This window comes from Dermacentor andersoni, chromosome 10, assembly GCF_023375885.2.
Source record: "Dermacentor andersoni chromosome 10, qqDerAnde1_hic_scaffold, whole genome shotgun sequence".
Taxonomy (NCBI): Eukaryota; Metazoa; Arthropoda; class Arachnida; order Ixodida; family Ixodidae; genus Dermacentor; species Dermacentor andersoni.
This window is the reverse complement of record NC_092823.1, coordinates 138,816,178-138,838,873: the sequence shown is the minus strand read 5'-3', so window position 1 is coordinate 138,838,873 and position 22,696 is coordinate 138,816,178. Positions and strand designations below refer to the sequence as shown.

General features: G+C 46.1%; 1 protein-coding gene across 6 annotated transcripts in view; it reads left to right on the top strand.

Moving 5' to 3' along the window:
- The first annotated feature begins 556 nt into the window (after positions 1 to 556).
- The window catches only part of LOC126545200 (alpha-(1,3)-fucosyltransferase C-like), a 59,080-nt gene continuing 36,940 nt past the window's right edge, over positions 557 to 22,696 (top strand). For 3 of the 6 annotated variants that reach the window (XR_011890702.1, XM_072285090.1, XM_072285089.1), the window contains exons 1-2: positions 2,825 to 4,477; positions 4,558 to 4,779. The gene's annotated coding sequence lies outside the window, so the exon portion shown is untranslated. Of the gene's footprint in view, positions 600 to 2,824; positions 4,478 to 4,557; positions 4,780 to 22,696 lie in introns of those variants that run through there. The other 3 variants (XM_050192962.3, XM_072285092.1, XM_072285091.1) reach the window with 2 other exon arrangements.

Sequence of the window (22,696 nt, the reverse complement as noted above, 5' to 3'; positions counted from 1 at the left end):
TGAAATTCCGCATGTTTACAGAATTAATCCTTGCAAGCATCCCGAGAATTTCCCTTAAAGAAGCATGGCAGGTTAATTCACATATTTACGCGTACGACGAGTTTCATATTGCTTCAGAAAACGGTCCCACACACATATATCGCTGTTTCTGAACGCATTGCGCTATAATGCAGCTGTGTATATGTAATAGTCACGAAAAGTATAAATTCTGTAAGCATAACAATGTATTACCTTCACCTATAACACATTTCCCTAGTGAGAATTTTATAAGTATAGACCGACAGACAGGAATTGATATAAAAATTAAATTATGCTACTCATCGGCCTCGGGCGTTGGTCCGACGCGTTGCCATCGTACCGAGCCGGCGACCAACTGGCGGGTCGGGAGTCAGTCTGACAGAGAGGTTGGCAAGACGCCCTCTGCCGACTGCCCGCCGGTAAAGGCGGCGGCCGTTGTCATACCGACCTCTCGCCAACCTTCGCTGGCCAATATAGTCGTTTGACGATCATTTCCCGACGATCGGCCAAGCAGCGGCAGTTGGCCAAGGTTGCTTGGGTGGTGAACGTGGTTTAAATCATGGATCTGGGACCACAAAGAGGTGCGACGCAATGCTAAGGCATTTTATCACATTTGGCGCTAAATTGCCACTAAACTTTGTGCTCGTGTGTGTGTGTGTGGGAAGTACCACACGTTCGCGCTTGGTGTTCGTATTTGAAAGGTTTGGCTTTGACTCTCCCTTCTTCTCCTTATCTTGCTGACCTTGCACGTTGCCGAGTCGCACAGTTAATCGTTAAAAAGAAAATTAGGAGAAGCAGAAGAAGGAGAAGAAAAGAAGAAGACAAGAAGGATCGCCCCAAATAAATTGCACTCTGATCAAGAGCACGACCTACTGGAACTCCAGACCTGCACAGATATCCGGCTTCTATGGGAGCAGCTTGCGCCCACTTTCGTTCAACCGACGGCCGTAGGTGGCGCTTTTATAACCTGTTCGTCTGATACGCGGTGGGCGGCTGTGCGGCGTTGTAATTAGTACGGCAGCTGTTGTGTTGTGACGAACTGCTTGTCGAGTTGATGATTTTTGCTAACACAGTGACAGTGATGTCACAAGGCTTTGATCGGTCACTTGGTTCCAAAAGTTGACTGCCCGAACCTAAAACATGTCGGAGCGTGTAGTCCGCTGCGCATGCTCTCTAAAATAGCGTTAAATAGCCGCTCCTATTGCCTTTTTCAAGCAGATTATTATAAATCACATTGTGTATAAAGTTCGCAACGTACACAACAGTTTCATTGTACACGTTGTAAAATTCGCTTCTGCGCTCTTTAGAAACTTGAAACCACCGTAATGTCCGACGACATAACGATTACCACTCATTTTAACTCTTAAAAGTTGTCCGTGAATGGGTCGTGAGTTCAAAAAAGTGAATTACACACACAGCTTCACTGCGTACGTATCTTAAGCACCACTGTTATGCTGCCGCCGTACCACGCAGAAAAGCTAGCTTTACAGTACGTTTGAAAAGAGTTCCGTGATACGATTTAAGGCCTGCAGTGCAGCACGTTTTAAACCACTGGGATCGCTTATTTTTTGCAAGCTTTCTACTGAGCTAGACATCCAACGACATTAAAAACAAGATATGCTCATCTTCCCTTGAAACAGAATCGATTAGTCTATTGCACATATCGGGCGGAGGACTTAGTCGTGAATACTTTTACTATACTTTTATCAGATCATCTGCCTTTCACTACGGCACACAGCGGTAAATCCTAACGCCATCTACGACATTAGGCTATCTGTAATCAACTAAAAAAAGCTAGATTATCCTATGAACCTTTTTAAAGAATTCTTCCATTTTCTTACGGAGGCTAGAAAAGGGAAATTTATGCCGTCGTTCTAGCATTGCAGCTGCCACCTATGCTCGTTGTTTACATTTCTTGCCCCGCTCCTCCTCTTCTAGTTTCACTATTCAAACGCAAAGTATTCGCAAATGTTTTCTTTTGTTTATTTGTGAATTTATTCATTTACCGCCAATACAAGCGCTTTGTGCCTGCCGAAATGGCAAGACAAGCGCTGAACAGATCGCAGAAGCAGACGACAGCGAACAGGTTATAACTAGCGCCACTCTGCTCGTACGTTCTTTCCCTAGCGGCGAAAGGGGCGAACTAGACCAGGCGTGCTGGAGGAGGGAGATCTGTGCAGGTGTGGTGTTCAGTAGGTCGTGATCAAGAGTAGGGGTAGGAAAGAAAAAATGAATAAATAAAAACAATGCAAGAGCAGCGGTCTGCGCCACGATACGCCACGGTAGTAAAACCACAGAACAGTAAAACCTCGTGGTGTACCACCCTTCAGGTGGGGTGCAGTTGTAAGTGGTGTCACAGATGGCGCCACCAATTCGGATGCCAGGGCTGGTCAGGGAAAAGCGTGCCGGAGTGCGCCGGTGGAGTAGACGTGCGCGTGTGGTGGTGAAAAACTTTTATTGTGCGCGTTTCGAAAACGCCAGCCGCGAAGTTGGCTGTACGTGTCTTCAAAGCATAGTCAGAGCAGCAAAGTCAGTAGAGCAAGCCAGAAGCAACAAATATTCGGGGGAACGAGGGCGGAAACTTCTCATTTCTTTCACTGTTGGCGAACAGCGAGCCGGCAGCAAAGAGCACGCATTCTTGCTCCTACTGGCAGCTTCTTTTTTATATGGAACGTTTCCCGCGTTGTTCCTCCATTGTTTTGGCGCGCTTTTTCCCCTACCATAACAAGCCGCCCTTCCCTCTCGGGCTTCCGTGGCTCTGGCGGCTTTGTGCGTCTTTTCCGACAAATAGCGCTGAGCCGATGTGCGCAAGGCGCAAACGGCGTGTTCTCATCCGTTCATCGCTATACACGTTTCCCGCGCGCTTAACCCGTGCTTGAGCTATTGCCAATTAGCTTCTGTTGAGGTTTGAAACAGAAGCGCCTGCCTTCGCATGCTGGCTAACCACCGAGTTCCCTGCTAGTCTCAACTTTGTTACATGTTATGACGATGTACGTTACGCCAACGAACTGCTCGTCGCGGAGGTACGTGTTATCAATACATGCATTGTGCGGTGCAGACTACATAAGCGAGATTCGCAATGCGTACAGCTATCGGCGACCGATATACTGGTAAGATAGATAGCCTTAAAATTAGAAGGCTGTCGAAAGAAGGAACACGACAATTCGAGAATGTATACAACCGCGCGCGATATGAAGGTTAATTAACACGGCAAGCTGGCCGAGTTGGTGATTGAACGTGTTCCTAAGGGTGGGCAGCGCAACCCGGTCGAAAGACAAGAGGAAGTAATCTGACAGCGCATTGTAGAGTTTGCTTATCTAAACCTATGCTTGAACAAGCGGAAATATTGTATAAAAATATGAATCAAATCAACCGCGAGATTGTGGAAGCCTGCTTCATGCATGTAAACTCAGGCGCATGCGTCAGCCAGACTGCTATCACTCTGCACGATAAAGAAACTGAGTTTTTGAGTGGCAAGATAGGCTAACACTTGTAAGCGTCACTTCACTCGTGTTTACATTTTCTGTATATTTTAGTCCCTTGTTTGAAAAAATAAACCAGTTGATAGTTTGCGCTCGTAACGTGTACTTCCTGTTGTCTTTCGTCCGGGTTGCGCTGCCCACCCTTAGGAACATGAAGGTTAAAGCACGAGCATCAAACGTTCCGGTGCCGTCAAAGGAAGCTTTCGGTGCAGCGGAGACGAGACTGCACGAGGCATTGTGAAACAACAGCGCAGACAACTCAGGGCGACGGCCACACACGGGCGCTGACTGTCAACTGATGGTTCATTCGAGAGAGAGAGAGAGAGAAACATTTATTTCATTCCGGCCCCCTGTCCGGGGCTACTGGTTCATTCGAGAAACGGGAATACGTACGGGAAGAAAAGCTGGAAACATAGTCAACGTTACATAACGAAAAAAAAAAAAACTAATCAAAAAGCTGCATGTTATCAGGCACCAAATGGGACAAAAGCCACGGCCGCCCCGCAACTATCACAAACAACACCTATCGTGTAGGCAAACTGAATGCACTAGTAACAAACAACAACGACAACAACAGGAGCAAAGAAAGCAGCCAACATACGTCAACAACTAAAATCCGAAGACCACAAAAACAAATGCAGCGGTGAAAGCGGTACCATCGTGCGCAGCGAGAATTGTAGTTTCGTCCGCTGCACATGTCTCCCGCGACACACGCCTCCGCGACTGGATCTCGCTGTAGGTGCCACAGGGGCGCCATCAAGTGCTCCTGCAGCAGCCTTTTTGGTGCGTGCTATAGACGGAGCGGTACTGCGCCAGCACTCGTCGCGCCTCGGCGTCCGGCGCATCACGCGGTCTGGTGCACTCGGTTCGGGTGCTCGCCAGAATTCAAGGATAGTGCCTCTTCGTGTATCGCTTTCCGGGTTCGCTATTGCATATTCTTACAACCTGCGATGCTTTATTGACGTCGAGCTTATCATGTAAGTGTGTGTGTTTTCTACCTTTCTTGCAGCCATTTATTCTTATTTCTTGCGGTACGCCGTCGTTCTTTGCCAAACAGAAGCAGCAGAAACAGAACTCAGAGCCTGCGGCACGGCTTCTTCGAAGCGGAGTGGTGATATTCCGAAATGCAAATGCGAGTCGTGTTTACGTTCGAAGATCGCGGAGAGACCAGCGGCGAGAAGCAGCTGGTTGAGCAGCTGCTTTCTCCACGCACCTCGGCGCAAGGAGAAAGGCGAACAGCTCGTCATTCACCGCCTGCGACGCGCTCCCATGCAATGGTGTAAGCCTTTGTATCTCGTATGTTAAAGCAAGATATCGCTTTGCAAAAGCTTATGTTTCTAGTGGAGAGTCGTGATGCTTGGGAATCCCTTAAACTACCCATTGACGTGGTTGTTCTTGTGAACATACAAATTTAGTTGCAGAGAGAATTGCGTGATACTTTGCCGTAATTTGTTGAGCACTGTGGGTCAATTTGTATGCTGCTTGTTCCCCGTAAACTGAAATCAAGAATGCTTCGGCAGAATTTTGACCCCTGCATGATCCGTCTGTATAAACTTGAATTAAGCCTTGGCGCTCAGTGTAAATATGTGACAATGAATGTTAGGTATTTCGCTTCTGTTGCTGGCAGTTTGCATTTACACACAATTCCTGCTACTGAAAGGAAAATATTTAGAATGTGGAGAAGCCAAGGACGATCGATGTCTAACTGCCAGCACTGGTGCACCGGAACGCGGTTTCTGCATTGTTCTATAATTTCGTGCACCCTTGCCCCATCTCAGCGCCAGATAATGGAGATGGTTTGCATGTTGAGTGGTTATACGAAAATAGTGACAGCACATCTCTGCAAACCTCAGTGACCGGACAGAAGGCGGGTGAGACTGGCGTTCCGGGCAGAACGAGGCGAACCCCCCCCCCCCCCCCCTCCAACAAAGCGGAGGCACTGGCGCGTACAAGTGCCCTGAACGTGCGCGATGCGACGGTATCTTCTGACTCAGCTCGCACGCGTCACTAAAAACTGCGTCGCGTGGAGCCTCTTCGCTGCGCAGGAGCACCCTGTCCTCCTGCCAGTTAGGTATATGAGCAAAATTGAAAAGAAGGTATCTTTTTTTAAAATCACGTTTACATTTAAAAAAAGACGAAAAAAGAATCAGGGGCTGCCTCTTGTACTTTTTCTTTTGTTTAACTGACGGGTGCACACATATACGAGCATGTGATTAGGCGACGGCATCCCAGCCAACGAAAGCTGTAATAGACGTGTGAGTCGGCTTCACCACAGGGGTCAGCTTAAACGAACCGTTCCCAACCCCGCAAGCGCGCAGCGGCTGGGCGTGCGGTGCGACGATCGGCCTTTTCAAGTAGCTTTCCCGCCGCAGCGCTCAAACAGCGCCTGCTTTCTGCCAAAGGGGACAGAGTCGGCGCTCAATAGCGAACGAGCGTGGGAGACCACTGCACTCCCGAACCGCGGCGCACAATGGAGCCCACTCTCGTACGGGGCGACGCCTTCAAAACGGGGGTTTCGGTAAAAAACTTCTCACGCGCCAATGAACAGCGGGGCGCGCGTATGCTGTAGGAGAGTTTAGAGTGCTAAGCTGACGTCGTAGGTGAATCATTTGTCCCTTCCAGTTTCAAGTGAAAATAGCTAACTTGGTGAGGGAGCTTATATTGCTAAGGATGGCCGGCGCTGATTAACAGATGGTGCAGTCCAGTTGATCGCCCATAAATGCTGCAACTTAACGCTTTTACTGATGCCAGGGAAAGCGCCTCTGTACACGATGCCAAGCGATAGGGAACCCCGACTGTCATCACAGACAAAGCGGAGAAACGTCAGAGCGCAGAGTTTCGGGAGAAGGTCGTGTGCACCACTCGTCCAGTCTTCGCATTGCTGAGACAAACGCGACCATGGCGGTCGTACATCTACAGAGGTACCAGTTAAACATTTGAACAGCATAACCACAGCTACGAATTCTTGCTTAGTGACAGCTAGGACTCCGCTCATTCGGTGGAGGGGAGCCCTCATAAAGTGGACACACACACACACACACACACACACACACACACACACACACACACACACACACACACACACACACACACACATATATATATATATATATATATATATATATATATATATATATATATATATATATATATATATATATATATATATATATATATATATATGTTATCAGCCTATTTTATGTCCACTGCAGGACGAAGGACTCTTCCTGCGATTTTTCAATTACCCCTGTCCTGCGCCAACCGATTCTAACTAGCACCCGCGAATTTCCTAATTTCATCGCACCGCCTAGTCTTCTGTCGTCCTCTTCCCTTCTCTTGGTACCTATTCTGTAACCCTAATGGTCCAACGGTTATCTAGCCTGCGTATTACATGACCTGCCCAGCTCCATTTTTTTTTTCTCTTGATATCTATCAGAATATCGTCTATACCCGTTGCTCTCTGATCCAAACCGCTCTCTTTCTGTCTCTTAACGTTATGCCTAGCAATCTTCGTTCCATCGCTCTTTGCGCTGCCCTTAACCTGTTCTCAAGCTTCTTTGTCAGTCTCCAAGTCCCTGCCCCATATGTCAGCACTGTTGTACCTTCCTTTTCAATGATAATGGTAAACTTCCAATGAGGAGCTGACAATGTCTGCTGTATGCGATCCAACCTATTTTTGTTCTTCTATGAATTTCCTTCTCATGATCAGGGTTCCCTGTGATGTAAACGTACTCCTTCACAGACTCTAGAGGCTGACTGGCTATCCTGAATTGTTGTTCCCTTGCCCGGCTATTCACCATTATCTTTGTCTTCTCCAAATCAATCTTCAACCCCACTTTTACGCTCTCTCTGTAAAGGTCCTCTATGATTTGTTGCAACTCGTCTGCAGTGTTGCTGAATAGAACAATGTCATTGGCAAATCGAATGTTGCTGAGATATTAGCCGTCGATCCTTACTCCCAAGCCTTCCCAGTTTAATAGCTTGAGTACTTCTTCCAAGCACGCAGTGATTAGTATTGGAGAGATTGTGTCTCCTTGTCTGATCTCTTGCTTCATAGGTATCTTCCTACTTGTGTAGAATTAAGGTGGCTGTGGAATCTCTGTAGATATTTTCCAAGGTATTTATGTAAGCGGTCTGTACACCTTGATTACGTAATGCCTCTATGACTGCTGGTTTCTCTACTGAATCAAATGCTTTTTCGTAATCTATGAAAGCCATATATAGAGGTTTATTGCACTCTGCGGATTTCTCGATAACCTGACTGATGACATGGATGTGATCCATTGTAGAGTATCCCTTTCTGAAGCCAGCCTGTTCCCTTGGTTGACACTCTTTCTCTCTTTATTAGGTCCAGTGTTCGCCTTTTCCTATTCGATATTATTTTGGTGAATATTTTATATAATACTGGGGGTACGCTATTGGACCTATAGCTTTTCAATTCTTTAACGTCTCCATTTTTGTGGATTAGTATAATGTTTGCATTCTTCCAGTTTTCTGGGACCCTTGCAGTCGATAGACACTTCGTATAGAGAGCCGCCAGTTTTCCAAGCATTATGTCTCCTCCATCTTTGATTAAATCGACTATTATTCCATCTTCTCCTGCCGCTCTTCCCCGTGTCATGTCTTGAAAGGCCCTTCTGACCTCATCGCTAGTTATAGGAGGAGTTTGTCCACTGGGTACTGCACAGGTCAGTATAGAATTCTTCCACTGCTTTTACTATACTTTCTAGATTTCTAATGATATTACCCTGCTTACCTTTCAGTGCAAAAAAAATTAAATTATGGGGTTTTACGTGCCAAAACCACTTTCTGATTATGAGGCACGCCGTAGTGGAGGACTCCGGAAATTTCGACCACCTGGGGTTCTTTAACGTGCACCTAAATCTAAGTACACGGGTTTTTCGCATTTCGCCCCCATCGAAATGCGGCCGCCGTGGCCGGGATTCGATCCCGCGACCTCGTGCTCAGGAGCCCAACACCATAGCCACTGAGCAACCACGGCGGGTTCTTTCAGTGCACACATCTTGATTTGTCCTATGCCAAGTTTCCTTCTCCTTGATTTCAGGCTGCGTCCATTTCTTACGGCTCTTCAGTGTTTCTCACGTTATAATTTCGAATAACCCTAATTTTTCCTTATAAGCCTTATAACCCTTGTTGATCAGTTTTGACCGTTCCGCGAATTCTGTCTGATTTCTTGAGTTGGACCGTTTCATTCTTTGTAGCTTCTTTATTAGGCCCTTTGCTTGGGAGAGCTTGCCTACTGGTTGCCTTGGTACCTTACCTCCTACTTCAATTACTGCCATCAAGCCAGCCTAGTTACGTTTTCATTCATTACCTCTATGTCATCTTCATCTTTCTGTTCTAAGGCTGCATATGTGTTTGCAAGCACTAGCCTGAATTTACCTGCTTTTACCCTTACTGCCTTTAGGGGTGCGGTCTTGTACGAGTTCCAAAATCGAACGGAGGCGGTCCGTTCCTTACATCACGAAATAGGCTGTCCGTTCCGTTGCGTTCGTCCGATAGCAGACGACACGGAGTTATTGACAGCAGATATCACGTCACAATTGACGTCATGGCGTTCATCACGGTTCAAATTGACCAATCGTGCGCGGCTCGGTGGAACGGACCGCATCCGTTATATTTTAGAATGCGTACAAGATCGCACCATAGGTTGACCTGTTTCTTTTTGACCCATTTTACTTTTTCTCTCTTCAAATTGAGGTAAATCCTAGCCCTGACTAACCTATGATCACTTCACTTTAGCCTACCTAACACTTCTACATCCTGCACTATGCTGGGATCGGCATAAAGTATGAAATCAATTTCATTTCTTGTTTCACCATTAGGGCTTTTCCAGGTCCACGTTTTATTCCCACGATTCCTGAAGAAGGTATTCATTACTCGCACCTTATTCCTTTGTGCGAATTCTAGCGTTCCTAGGATCGACGGATCTAGCGTTCCTTTTCTAGCGTTCCTAGGATCGACGCCGTATTTGCCAATTGCTTGTTCAGCAGCCTGCATTTTCCTCACTGGCATATGAAGACGCAGGCGGCTGAAAAAGAGTACAAGTTCGCCTGGCACAAGAATGGAAAATTCTTCGTGCGTCGTGGTCCTCGTGATCGAGTCATTAGGGTTATCACAATGGATGACCTTGACAGAATAAGATAATATAGAAGTATGGCTTTTTATGCGCATTCTTCAAGATGGCAATCCCTTTTCAGGAAAGCAAGTACTACGACAAGCTTTCCTTCAGACAGAGCAGAGAGTTACGTAATAGAAATCAGATGTCTTTGTTTCATTTGAACGCACAAAGTTTAAAAAGCAAACACGAATCTGTCTGCATGCTTCTACATGAAATACAGCATGAATTCGATATTTTAGCGTTCTCTGAGACTTGGTTCCGCGACGAATACGACGCTGTACACTTCTCAGGCTATAAGTGTTCTTCGCTGTCCCGAAAACATAAGAAAGGGGGTGGTGTCGCTATTTATGTAAAACACGATCTATGCTTTGATGTAATCTCTGAGTTTTCTGTAATACACTAGCACTATGAATCCCTCATGATAAAGTGTGCGAATACCATATTTGTGGTTATTTACAGGCCTCCATCCGGTGTTGTATCCATGTTATTAGATTTCATTGAATGTATGCTGGATTTTTGTACACAGCTTGGCACTCCCCTCATCGTAACGGGTGATTTTAATATTAACCTGCTTTCAATGGACCGATCCAAACAAGCTTTTCTGGATGTTTTTTTTTTTTCGTTTGGCTACGAAAATGTTATTAATGTTCCAACCAGGGTGACGAACAATTCCGAAAGCCTACTTGACTTGTGTTTTACAACGCGATTAATTGGATTAGTGTCGGGTGTCCTCATCTCTGATGTAAGCGATCACATGCCTATTTTCCTGTTTTTTACACGTGAGACGAAAGTGTACCGACAGCGCACAAATGACACACGCTCACAGTACAGATTGATAACCAAGAACACGATTGCTGATTTTGAAGCGTCAGTCAGCAGAGTGGAATGGTCCGAAATATACGCATTGACGGATCCTGTCAAGGCATTCACTCGCTTTCGTGGAGTAATCAAAGACCTTTATCACAAAGCTTTCCCTCTGAGAGAAGCTACAAGAAGCAAGAAATGCAGGAAACCGTGGGTTGACACCGCCCTTCTAAAACGCATAAAGGAACGTGATAGACTATTCGCTACTTTTATAAAAACAAGGCAACCAGAGTACTTAATGAACTACAAAAAAATCAGGAATAAATTGGGCCGTGATATAAAGCTGGCAAGAGAGAGGTACTATGAGAATAAGTTCACTCATATTCTTAATGATCCAAAAAGAGTTTGGAAAACATTGAATGATCTGCTTCCGAACAGTGACCGTAATCCTGTTTTTGAAGTTATGGATAAAGGCGTATCTTTCACAGGGACTGCGCTGGCCGATAAGTTTAATCAGCATTTCTTACAATGTGGCGCGTCTGATGCGTTTGATGCTGATAGCCCAAGTTACAGGTCTTATATTCCATGTAGTATGAGCAGATCGCTATTTCTTGCACCAACAGATGAGGCTGAAATAAGATGTTTATTTCTAAAGTTAAAGAATTCCACAGCATGTGGTGTGGATGACATAAAGGCAGAACCAATAAAAGTTGTGGCGCTGCATATTTGTAATGTGATGTCACACATATGCAATTTAATTTTGTGCACTGGCGCATTCCCCGATGAATTAAAGATTACACGGGTATCGGTAGTTTTTAAAGGGGGAGACAGGAATGACGTGAACCACTACAGACCGATTTCAGTTCTCCCAATCTTTTCCAAAATAGTAGAGCAGGTCATTACCGAACGAATTTTAAATTTCTGTACTCAAAATAATATTATAACAGAAAAGCGATACGGTTTCCGAAAACACCAATGTACTGAAATGGCGCTGCTAAAGATCAAAGAAAAAATAATAAGTAACTTTGAGGACAAGCTGTACACAATAGGAATATTTCTTGACTTTAAAAAGGCATTCGATTCCATTAAACACGATATCTTGTTACAAAAGTTAAGTGAGTACGGCATTAGGGGAACTGCTCTTAACCTAATTAAAAATGATTTAACCAACCGACTACAGTACACAAACATTTGTCATCCCAAATCGGCAATGGGTGAAATCAAATACGGTGTTCCGCAGGGGTCCATCCTAGGGCCACTTCTTTTTTTATTATACATTAATGACATCACAAACGTGCCTCTAACACCTGACATAATCATGTACGCTGATGACACTAATATCTTCTTTTCTGGTGGAAACTTGCTTACTCTCGAGGAAGAAGCAAATAATTGGCTCAGTAATCTTTCAAACTGGCTTAGAGCAAATAAATTGGAATTAAACACTAAAAAGACAAAATACATTATTTTTCGGCCTCGTAACAAAGGTATTGATGAGAGCTTAGTATTACAATTCCGTGATGAAGTCACTATACGTTCTACGTGCCAGAGGTTCCTTGGTGTTACGTTTGAAGAAAACTTAAACTGGTCCAGTCATGTCGGCAACATTAAAATCAGCATTGCAAGATCCATCGGTGTTAATAATAAATTAAAACGTCTATTACCTTCTAGATTAAAAAACAATTATATTATAGCCTAGTGCATTCGCGCCTCCAATATTGTTTATCTGTGTGGTGTACCACGACGAAAACCAACATCCATAGTTTACTAACCTTACAGAAACGCATGATTCGGGTAATTGAGAATGCGCCCTATAGAAGCCACTCAGCTCCGCTTTTCAAGAAGCATTGTATTTTAACATTAGAAAACCTCATTAACAAAAAAACAGCCATCGCAATATTTAAAGAGATAGGACTCAATGAAAGCGCCTTTTTTAAAACATACCTCCCGAATGAACATAAATACAACACAAGGCAATTAACCTACAACAAGGGCAAGATCCGTACCAATTACGGCATGCAAAAGCAGGCATTCATAGTTGCAGATTTTTTGAATCATCACCCGGGCTTACTCACTATAATAAATGAATCACCGTCCCTAAACACTTTCAAATAAAAAATGAACATGCATTTGCTGTCTCTTCAGGTATATATGACTATTCATTCTTTTGTACACAAATCAAATTCAGTATTGCTGTTACGTATTTCACGTACTTTTCATTTTTTTATGTATGTATCCACTTTGTGTACCATGCTTGCCTTGTGTGCTTGAGTGTTTTGTGCACTGGGAATGGGTCGGGGAAGGGGACTGACACTTAGTCAGGCATTCGTGCCTTTTTGTCAGCCTCTTTGACAGAGATTCTTTGTATTTTATTTCTGTCAAAATAAACATACATACATTCATTCATTCATTCATTCATTCACTTTTGCATTGAAGTCGCCCATTAGTACAATATATTGAGTTTGCACTTTTCTCATCGCTAATTCAACATCTTCATAAAACTGATATTCTTTAGCATCATCGTGACTGGATGTTGGAGCGTAGGCTTGTACTACCTTCAATCTATACCTCTTATTAAGTTTGATTACGACTACTGCTACCCTCTGACTAATGCTGTAGAATTCGTCAATGTTGCCCGCTATGTCCTTATGGATTAGGAATCCTACCCCGTATTGCTTCTTATCTGGGTTACCACTATAGCAGAAGACATGGCCGTTAGTCAGCATTGTATAAGCCTCACCAGTTCTTCTAATCTCACTAAAGCCAATGATATACCAAACAATATCTGATAGTTCCTCAAAGAGTCCCGCTAAGCTAGCCTCACTCAACAGAGTTCGGCTGTTAAAGGCTGCCAGGGTCAGTTTCCGTTGGTTGCCTGTCCGGGTCCAGAGATTCTTAGCACCCTCTGCCTCGTTACAGGTCTGACCACCGCCTTGGTCAGGTGCTCCGCAGCTGCTGGGGACTGAGAGCCATGGTTAATTGTAGGAATCATGAGGGAGTGGCCGAATACTGCACCAGGGAGGCCAATTCCTGTTCTGGTGAGGGAGCCTCTTTCGTTATGCAAAATAGAAGTGAGGCGTGCAGACAGGACACAAGAGTAGAGAAGTGGACAACACGAACGCCGACTATCAACTGAAGGGAGCACTGAGGCGAAAAAAGAAAGAAGACACATAACTCATCTGCGCAAGCTCAGGAATGGTAACACCACGTGTCAATCGGGTACACGTGCCGGCCTACGTGAAAGATAACTGTTAAGGCACTTAATCTCTTCCTTATGCAAAGTAATCGAAGGCTGACTCACGCACGCACTTCCACCATTATAGATATGCCATGCCTCTACCATAAGACGCGTATCTTCATTCTTATGCCTGTACAATATCGCGCATTCATCTAACTCTGGCGTGCAGTTACAATCTCGGCAATGTAGCGAAAGATTAGAAGGCGATCCAGCGGTTAACGACCTTTTATGTTCCATTAGCCTCTGATTGATACACCGTCCCGTTTGCCCTACGTAGAACTGGGCACAGCTGAGGGGAATTTTATAAACCACACCCATACGACAGTCAGTAAAACAGTTGTTCTTATTGTGCTTCACTGGACAAATATCTGTTCGTTTTTTGCCTTTTACCCGCTCCTTTTTATTCTGTACGGCAGCGCATATCTTACCTAGCTTATTGGGAGCAGTGAAAGCAACATTAACATCATATCTACTAGCAACTTTTTTAAGCCTGTGCGACACTGAATGAATATACGGAATAGCCACTACGCTTTTTTTGCCATTACTGCTTTCTGTAATCACGTCCGTCCCTCTCGAAACCGACTTCTTTAGGCGCTCAGCCACAGTGGCCACCGCTACACTAGGATAACCTGCTTCTAATAGGCGCCGGACCTGCGCATTAAAACTGGCGCTCATTTTGTGCATGCAGGATCTGGTGAGGGCAGACTTAAGGCACGACATGGCAATTCCGTTTTTTACTAATTTAGAATGCTTGGATTGAAAGTTTAGCAACGTCTTCGAAGATCTTGGGGAGTACTGCCAACAAACATGATTTTGTTCGAAGATCAAGGAAATGTCAAGGAACTGAATTACGCGTCTCTGAGGAAATTCCTTGGTAAACTTTAGTCCTCCCCCATAAAGTTTAAATTGCTCACTTACTGAGGTAGCAGCGGAATCGAATTCTTCCCTATTGTAGAAAATCAGGTAATCATCAACGTAACGAAATATCTTGATAACGCTATCACCTAAGGCTTTCTCTAAGCAGTTGTCAACCTTACTCAGGTAAATGTTGCTAAGAATAGGGGGCAACCTTTGAGCCAATACAAATGCCTGATTTCTGCAGAAAAACGCCATCTCTCCACCCAATCAGCGTCGACTTGAAGTACATTGAAAGAATTTCTAGAAAAGCTCCCGTGGAAACACGGGAGCTTGCGCAGATGAGTTATGTGTCTTCTTTCTTTTTTCGCCTCAGTGCTCCCTTCAGCTGATAGTCGGCGTTCGTGTTGCCCACTTCTCTACTCTTGTGTCCTGCCTGCACGCCTCACTTCTATTTTGCATAATGAATCCTTACCAACTAGCTCAGCTTTCTGTCGTTCGGAGCCTCTTTGTTGGAGCTTAGTGGGCCTACCTAATTTGGTTGTACCTGAATTAGTATAGTCCCACTCGCTCTCGTCATCTTTCGCCGGTGTGAAGCGTCACTCCAAGCCTACAGATGAGGTGCACTGAAGGAGGTCGAAATCTTGCACACCATTGTTAGATGTAAAAAAAAAAAAGGATGCGAACTTCCCACTATCTTAACCGATCATTCGTATAGCTCAGTCATATAATCCCGCAGGCGGCGAGGCTACCTTATCGCCGAAAAGTACCACCCAGAGGGCCCTACATGCCTAAGCGATCCGTCGATATATCCGCCCTCTGCGGGTTCATCCACCCTCTGCGCAATACAACTCCCGGGAATACAAACAAAAATACGCTAGAAGGAATAACCGCAAATGTAGACGAAAGGAATGGACGCAAATACGATCGTTCTGACGTGATGAAAATCTGTGTGCTAACTTTACAAGTGGTAGTGTCGCTACTTGCTTTTTCCTTATTTGCATGATTACTGTAAAACCTTCTCATCACTTTTCTCTGCTCCTGTTGTGCAGAAAATTTTGCATCATCAAAAGAAAGCCCGTTTTGGCAGCGCGCCTCGTATGTTGCTACGGATAAATTCTTGAACTTTGTAGTGGTATGGGAGTGTGCAGTGCTAACATCTACTCACGTATTAGGTTCCCCGAATAGTTTTTCAAGATCTGTATAAGCTAGCTTCTATGTATGTAGGCTTCTATAAACATATATATAGAATCAGTTGCTGCGGTTGAAATTGAAATCTAGAAAAGATTTGGAAACAACCTCAGGGGCGTTACAACACTATATTTTATGGTTTCGCACTTACCTACAAAAGTGGACAAAATGCATGCGTGTTTGACATAGCACAACACTCATAATGCATAACTAAACGAATGAAAATTAACTGCTAACCTAAAGAAGTTAAGATGAACTTTACTAATTCACGAGCAGGTAGCTTCACACTCAGGTGCCTCCTGAAACGGTATGCTGTGCAAAGAATCTCAGTCAAACAACGGTGGTGACCATCATGTGCAATGCAGCGAGGAAATGCATGTAGTGCGACAAAATGTGCTTTCCTGTTCTTGCTCATGCCATATCAACCAATTAATTTCAATTAAATAATTAATCGAAAAGCCGGATAATTAGATTCCCCCCTCCCCCTCCCCCCAATGCACTACAGGCAAAAAAAAAAAATCACCTTCAGCGCCTGTCGAGTGGGTGCCGCAGTGCTTCAGTGGACATGCCGGGGGGGGGGGAGGCGCCGAGCCCCTTTTTGAACAATGGAAAGGGGGGCCGGGTCCGCTCGAACCTTCAGCTTTAAGCGCGTTCAGTCTTGCTTAAAGAACGATTGGCGTATGCAATCTTTGCATTATGACGATTTATAACTTGCATCACTCCGATGCCAATTAAGCCGGCGTCGGTGTGAACATCGGTAGGAGCGGACGGATCCAAGTGACAGCCGATTATGAGCTCAACAGGCGTCCCCGCGAAGGTCTTTTCGCAAAAATCATGTCAATGGGTACCAAGTGTCCGTGAATATTGGTGCTAAACGTCGAAAGCAAGAACATAAGCCCGGAAATCCGCGGGGCATATAACTGTGCTGGCTTGCAAAATGTTGACTGTCTCCATTTCCATGGGGCTCCTGTCCAATGTCATCTCTGTCAACCACACGGCCATGAACCCGAATTTATGCCAATCAAAAATACGCAGTCGTTGTTTCTGTCGAAAGCCTACTCTGCTTTAAGTGCGCAAGTGGCTAAGCGCACGTTATAGTTGATCGCAAGTGAATTTCTGGAAGTTTTATGTGCATATATGTTCAGGTAAAAAGTCGCAGTTTCCCCTGAAACGCGAAGACCCGATCGCGATAGCAAATTAGTAGATAGCTATACGAAGTAAAGCAAGTAGTGTTAGCGACCGTATAAACCTGTAAACATTCGCTTACTGACTCAATTATTAATGATATAATATGTAAGCGCGACTCAACGAGGACGTCGAAACAAATTGACACACAGAGGCAGCGAAGTCTAGGGTTTGACGAAAACTCGTCTGGCGAGGAAATAACATGGCTGAATAAACGTACACTCGCCAACTGAAAAAATTCAAAACACGGATTGACGTTTCGGCGCCCAATACGGGTGCCTTGTTCACAATGAGCGAATGCATGGTGGTCTTTATTATATATGCGCCCGAAGACGTAATGCGCTTGCGTATAACTCAGGGAGGGGTCCCCGTGTCCGGTTTATCGTGTTAGTAGTAGATTGTATGCAGAATGATTCAAGGAGCAATCGGGATGATAATTTTTTCTCTCTTTCGATGATAGAAGCCGAATTCCAGTTAATACTGTGTCCAGTTTTTTCGTGGTGCTCTGCCAGGGCGCTGGAGACCGTGTGTCCTTTGGCTACATCATTGCGATGCTGCTGTAGCCTTCTTTTAAAGTTCCCCGTCTCGCCTACGTAGCACGCATGGTAGTCCTGGCAAGGAATTTTGTAGATGACGCCCGGAAATTTTTCTTTTTCGAGGCGGTCTTTCACTCGGACGAGTTGTTGTTTTAGCTTGCTTGAAGGGACGTGGCAGATTTGTACATCATAATCTCTGAAAATTCTTGATAATGACTCGCTCACGCCTCGTGCATAGGGGAGAGACGCCCGTTTTCCTGTTCTCATCGGCCTTACAGGGGGTTCAGCTGCACGCTTTTTTTCAGTCTTTATAATCTGGCCGGGGTAGCCATTGCTGACCAAATCCTGCGTCACTCTCTTCAACTCAGCTCTGCGTGCGTCAGTAGTCGAGCATAATCGGAATGCACGGGTGAACAATGTGGAGGCAACAGATCGTTTTTGTCCAAGGGGGTGGGCCGAATCAAAGTGGAGATATTTCCCTGTGTGTGTAGGCTTTCGGTAAACACTCGTGGAAAGGCCGGATGCAGTGCGCATGACTTCAACGTCAAGGAAGGCCAAGCGACCATTAACTTCTTCTTCAACGGTGAATTCTATTGTGCTTTGGAAAGAGTTCAGGTGCTGCAGAAAAGGTACGACGTCTTGGCGGCGGATAATAGAAAAACAGTCGTCGACATACCGCAGGAACAATTTTGGGGTGGGCTGAAACGTCGTGAGGGCTTTATCTTCGAGGGCTTCCAAAGCAATGTTGGCACATGACACTGACACCGATGCTCCCATTGCCGTTCCAAAGACCTGCCTGTAGAATGATCCATTAAATGAAAAATATGTGTTGCGCAAGCAAAAATCCAAGAGGCGGCACACGTCGTCGACTTCGAATGGAGTGCGCAAAGGCAGAGATGTGTCGTTTTGTAATGCTGTTCGGCAGCAGTCAACAGCATAATCCACAGGTATGCGTGTGAACATAGACTTGACGTCAAAGGAAACCATGACGTCTTCGCTCCCTAAAGTCACGTTCCTGACCTTGTCGACAAAATCAGCGGAGTCCTTTACGTATGTCGGCGTTCGTCCAACGAGGGGTCGGAGCACACCATGAAGATAGGTAGAGAGACGGTGCAACGGAGAGCGAGTGTAGTCTACTATAGGCCGCAGCGGGACATTAGGTTTGTGAACCTTAGGCAGGCCGTATATTGCAGGAGCTGAGCCGTTGTGGCACAGCAGCTGGTTATACAGATGCTTCTTTTCGGGAGGCACAAACTTGAAAACGTCAGTCAGTAGCTGCTGAAGTTCTGACTCGGTCTTTTTTGTGGGGTCCCGGTTGACCTTTGAATACGTGGTCAGGTCCTGGAGATGTTCCGTCATCTTTGAAACGTAGTCATCCCGATTCATGACAACCGCGGCATTCCCCTTGTCCGCAGGCAAGATGACAATGGCTTGGAGAACGATGTTTTCTTTAGCCAACGCACGCTTGAGCGCACCGTTCCCACGGAATTCCACGAGATTTTACTCTACTCTAACGGGGCAGCTATGGCGACTCGACAGAAAAGAGAAAGGTGCCAGGAAAAGAAGTTTTCGTCTCTGCTGGACAAACGTCCGGCCCCTGACAACCAAGCTGGTGTTTGCAACTTGTCGTCGCACGACCTTGATACCGCAGAGCTTCATCTACTAAACCGCGGCCTGAATTTCAACATTGGTACCACGCCAAGTATGCGAAAAATGGCTTGTGCAGTTGAGGAGGCAGTACGCCATGTCGAGCCGTCTCTGCAAAACGAAGCACGTACCCGCGCTGTTGGCGCTCTTACGAAGCTTCGTAATGCTAGGACCTCAAGTATCAGCCCCCTCGATAAGGTAGCCATGAAACGACTGCAAAATAACAAAGCCATTGTCATCTTGCCTGCGGACAAGGGGAATGCCGCGGTTGTCATGAATCGGGATGACTACGTTTCAAAGATGACGGAACATCTCCAGGACCTGACCACGTATTCAAAGGTCAACCGGGACCCCACAAAAAAGACCGAGTCAGAACTTCAGCAGCTACTGACTGACGTTTTCAAGTTTGTGCCTCCCGAAAAGAAGCATCTGTATAACCAGCTGCTGTGCCACAACGGCTCAGCTCCTGCAATATACGGCCTGCCTAAGGTTCACAAACCTAATGTCCCGCTGCGGCCTATAGTAGACTACACTCGCTCTCCGTTGCACCGTCTCTCTACCTATCTTCATGGTGTGCTCCGACCCCTCGTTGGACGAACGCCGACATACGTAAAGGACTCCGCTGATTTTGTCGACAAGGTCAGGAACGTGACTTTAGGGAGCGAAGACGTCATGGTTTCCTTTGACGTCAAGTCTATGTTCACACGCATACCTGTGGATTATGCTGTTGACTGCTGCCGAACAGCATTACAAAACGACACATCTCTGCCTTTGCGCACTCCATTCGAAGTCGACGACGTGTGCCGCCTCTTGGATTTTTGCTTGCGCAACACATATTTTTCATTTAATGGATCATTCTACAGGCAGGTCTTTGGAACGGCAATGGGAGCATCGGTGTCAGTGTCATGTGCCAACATTGCTTTGGAAGCCCTCGAAGATAAAGCCCTCACGACGTTTCAGCCCACCCCAAAATTGTTCCTGCGGTATGTCGACGACTGTTTTTCTATTATCCGCCGCCAAGACGTCGTACCTTTTCTGCAGCACCTGAACTCTTTCCAAAGCACAATAGAATTCACCGTTGAAGAAGAAGTTAATGGTCGCTTGGCCTTCCTTGACGTTGAAGTCATGCGCACTGCATCCGGCCTTTCCACGAGTGTTTACCGAAAGCCTACACACACAGGGAAATATCTCCACTTTGATTCGGCCCACCCCCTTGGACAAAAACGATCTGTTGCCTCCACATTGTTCACCCGTGCATTCCGATTATGCTCGACTACTGACGCACGCAGAGCTGAGTTGAAGAGAGTGACGCAGGATTTGGTCAGCAATGGCTACCCCGGCCAGATTATAAAGACTGAAAAAAAGCGTGCAGCTGAACCCCCTGTAAGGCCGATGAGAACAGGAAAACGGGCGTCTCTCCCCTATGCACGAGGCGTGAGCGAGTCATTATCAAGAATTTTCAGAGATTATGATGTACAAATCTGCCACGTCCCTTCAAGCAAGCTAAAACAACAACTCGTCCGAGTGAAAGACCGCCTCGAAAAAGAAAAATTTCCGGGCGTCATCTACAAAATTCCTTGCCAGGACTGCCATGCGTGCTACGTAGGCGAGACGGGGAACTTTAAAAGAAGGCTACAGCAGCATCGCAATGATGTAGCCAAAGGACACACGGTCTCCAGCGCCCTGGCAGAGCACCACGAAAAAACTGGACACAGTATTAACTGGAATTCGGCTTCTATCATCGAAAGAGAGAAAAAATTATCATCCCGATTGCTCCTTGAATCATTCTGCATACAATCTACTACTAACACGATAAACCGGACACGGGGACCCCTCCCTGAGTTATACGCAAGCGCATTACGTCTTCCGACGCATATATAATAAAGACCACCATGCATTCGCTCATTGTGAACAAGGCACCCGTATTGGGCGCCGAAACGTCAATCCGTGTTTTGAATTTTTTCAGTTGGCGAGTGTACGTTTATTCAGCCACAGAGGCAGCGCTGTCTCTGTATGTCTGCTTGTTTCTACGTGCTCGTTCAATCACGCTTGCACATTCTATCATGGATTCAAACCAACTAGCCCGCCAACGTGTTTTAACTAAATTAACAAGCACGGTGTCACGCGCGCACAGGTAAACGTGAACACACCTCGCTCGATGAACGCGGAAACTCGCTGTCAAAATGCTGGAGTGAGGAATCGTAGCAGCAGCAGCGATCGAATTGACCTTCGTGCATATCTCGCTTCAACGAGAACGAAACGTCGAAAGCACAGCGTATACGAAGCTACCGGCACTACGCGCACTCTGCAAATATGGACGATCGCTTTGAAGGTGACGCCCGCTCGGGCACGCACTTTGGCTACGTCGCTGGTCGCTTTCGAGATGCGGCGCCCACACGGCCTAAGCAGCAGCCGCCGGAGCCCCTCCCTCCCTCAGCCTCACCGCCGTGCCTCGCGCGCAACAGGGGAGGGCGCGCTTCAGGTCCGCCTACGATAGGGAAGCTCATTGTTGTTTGAGGCCAGGACAGGTGCACTGCGTACCGAGCCAGGCACCAGGAGATAGATTTGTTGTGCGGGGCGTGTGGAGAGGAGGAGGAAACGGCTGAACACCTGATACTTGCTTGTAAACAACTTCACCCTGCAGTTAAATGCAACGGGGAACTATTCAAAGCTTTGGGTCTTAAAGACAGTTAAAGTAAAATAGACTTTGAACAGGTAGAAATAAGTAAACGGAGGCTGTCTGATTGGTGGATAATATCAACGCAAAAGTAAAGGACTAAATACATAGTTATGCATGCATATAGTACAATTCAAGGCTAGGTGGCGCGCGCCGCCGCCGCCCGATTCAAACGGTTGAGCTTCAATCATCCATCCATCTATCCATCCATCCTTCCTCGTTCGCTCGCACGAGATTCAGACGCGTCCGCCGGCTCCCCCTCGTACGCTTTCCCTCGCACATACAGCATACCACGCGCGGTGACGATTTTAACGCCCTTGGAACTTATATGGAACCTCACGGCGACCACAGAAATGCGCCTGGAATGTCCATATAATTCCTATCACAATAAAAAACTGATATGGTTTATTGGAGCCGCAGCCGCAATGGGGCACGTGAAACGTCTTGTACGTGCTGCTGATAGTGTAAGCGAACTACGATGCAGAAATGGCGCAACGAAAATACATAAGTGACATTTATTCACGGATTACAATGTTTACATGTTTAACATAGGATAGTTAGTGGAGTCTGTAGTATAGTGTCGCCCCCTGTCAGATCTCTGTGTCATCGTACATGTATGTTTTGTAGTTGTTTAGCTAGATGGCGCACCCCCCTTCTGTCATGTGACGAGGTTGTACCAATCGGGAGGTGTCATCTAGTGTGTGAAGCCTTGATAAGTAATAAACAGCCGCGGGTCGGCGGAGTCTTCGTTCCGGTTTTCATCGGGAGCAGTTAGCCCCGTGTCTCCTTCACTGCGCCGGCGCTAGCCGCGCGTTCGCCCGTCGGGGCCCCCCGCTTGCCTGCCGCTGCCGACACAACAGAGTCCTACGGTCTAATCTTGCAATTGTACTCGTTCCTTAGACACCTCGCACTTGCAAGCGATCG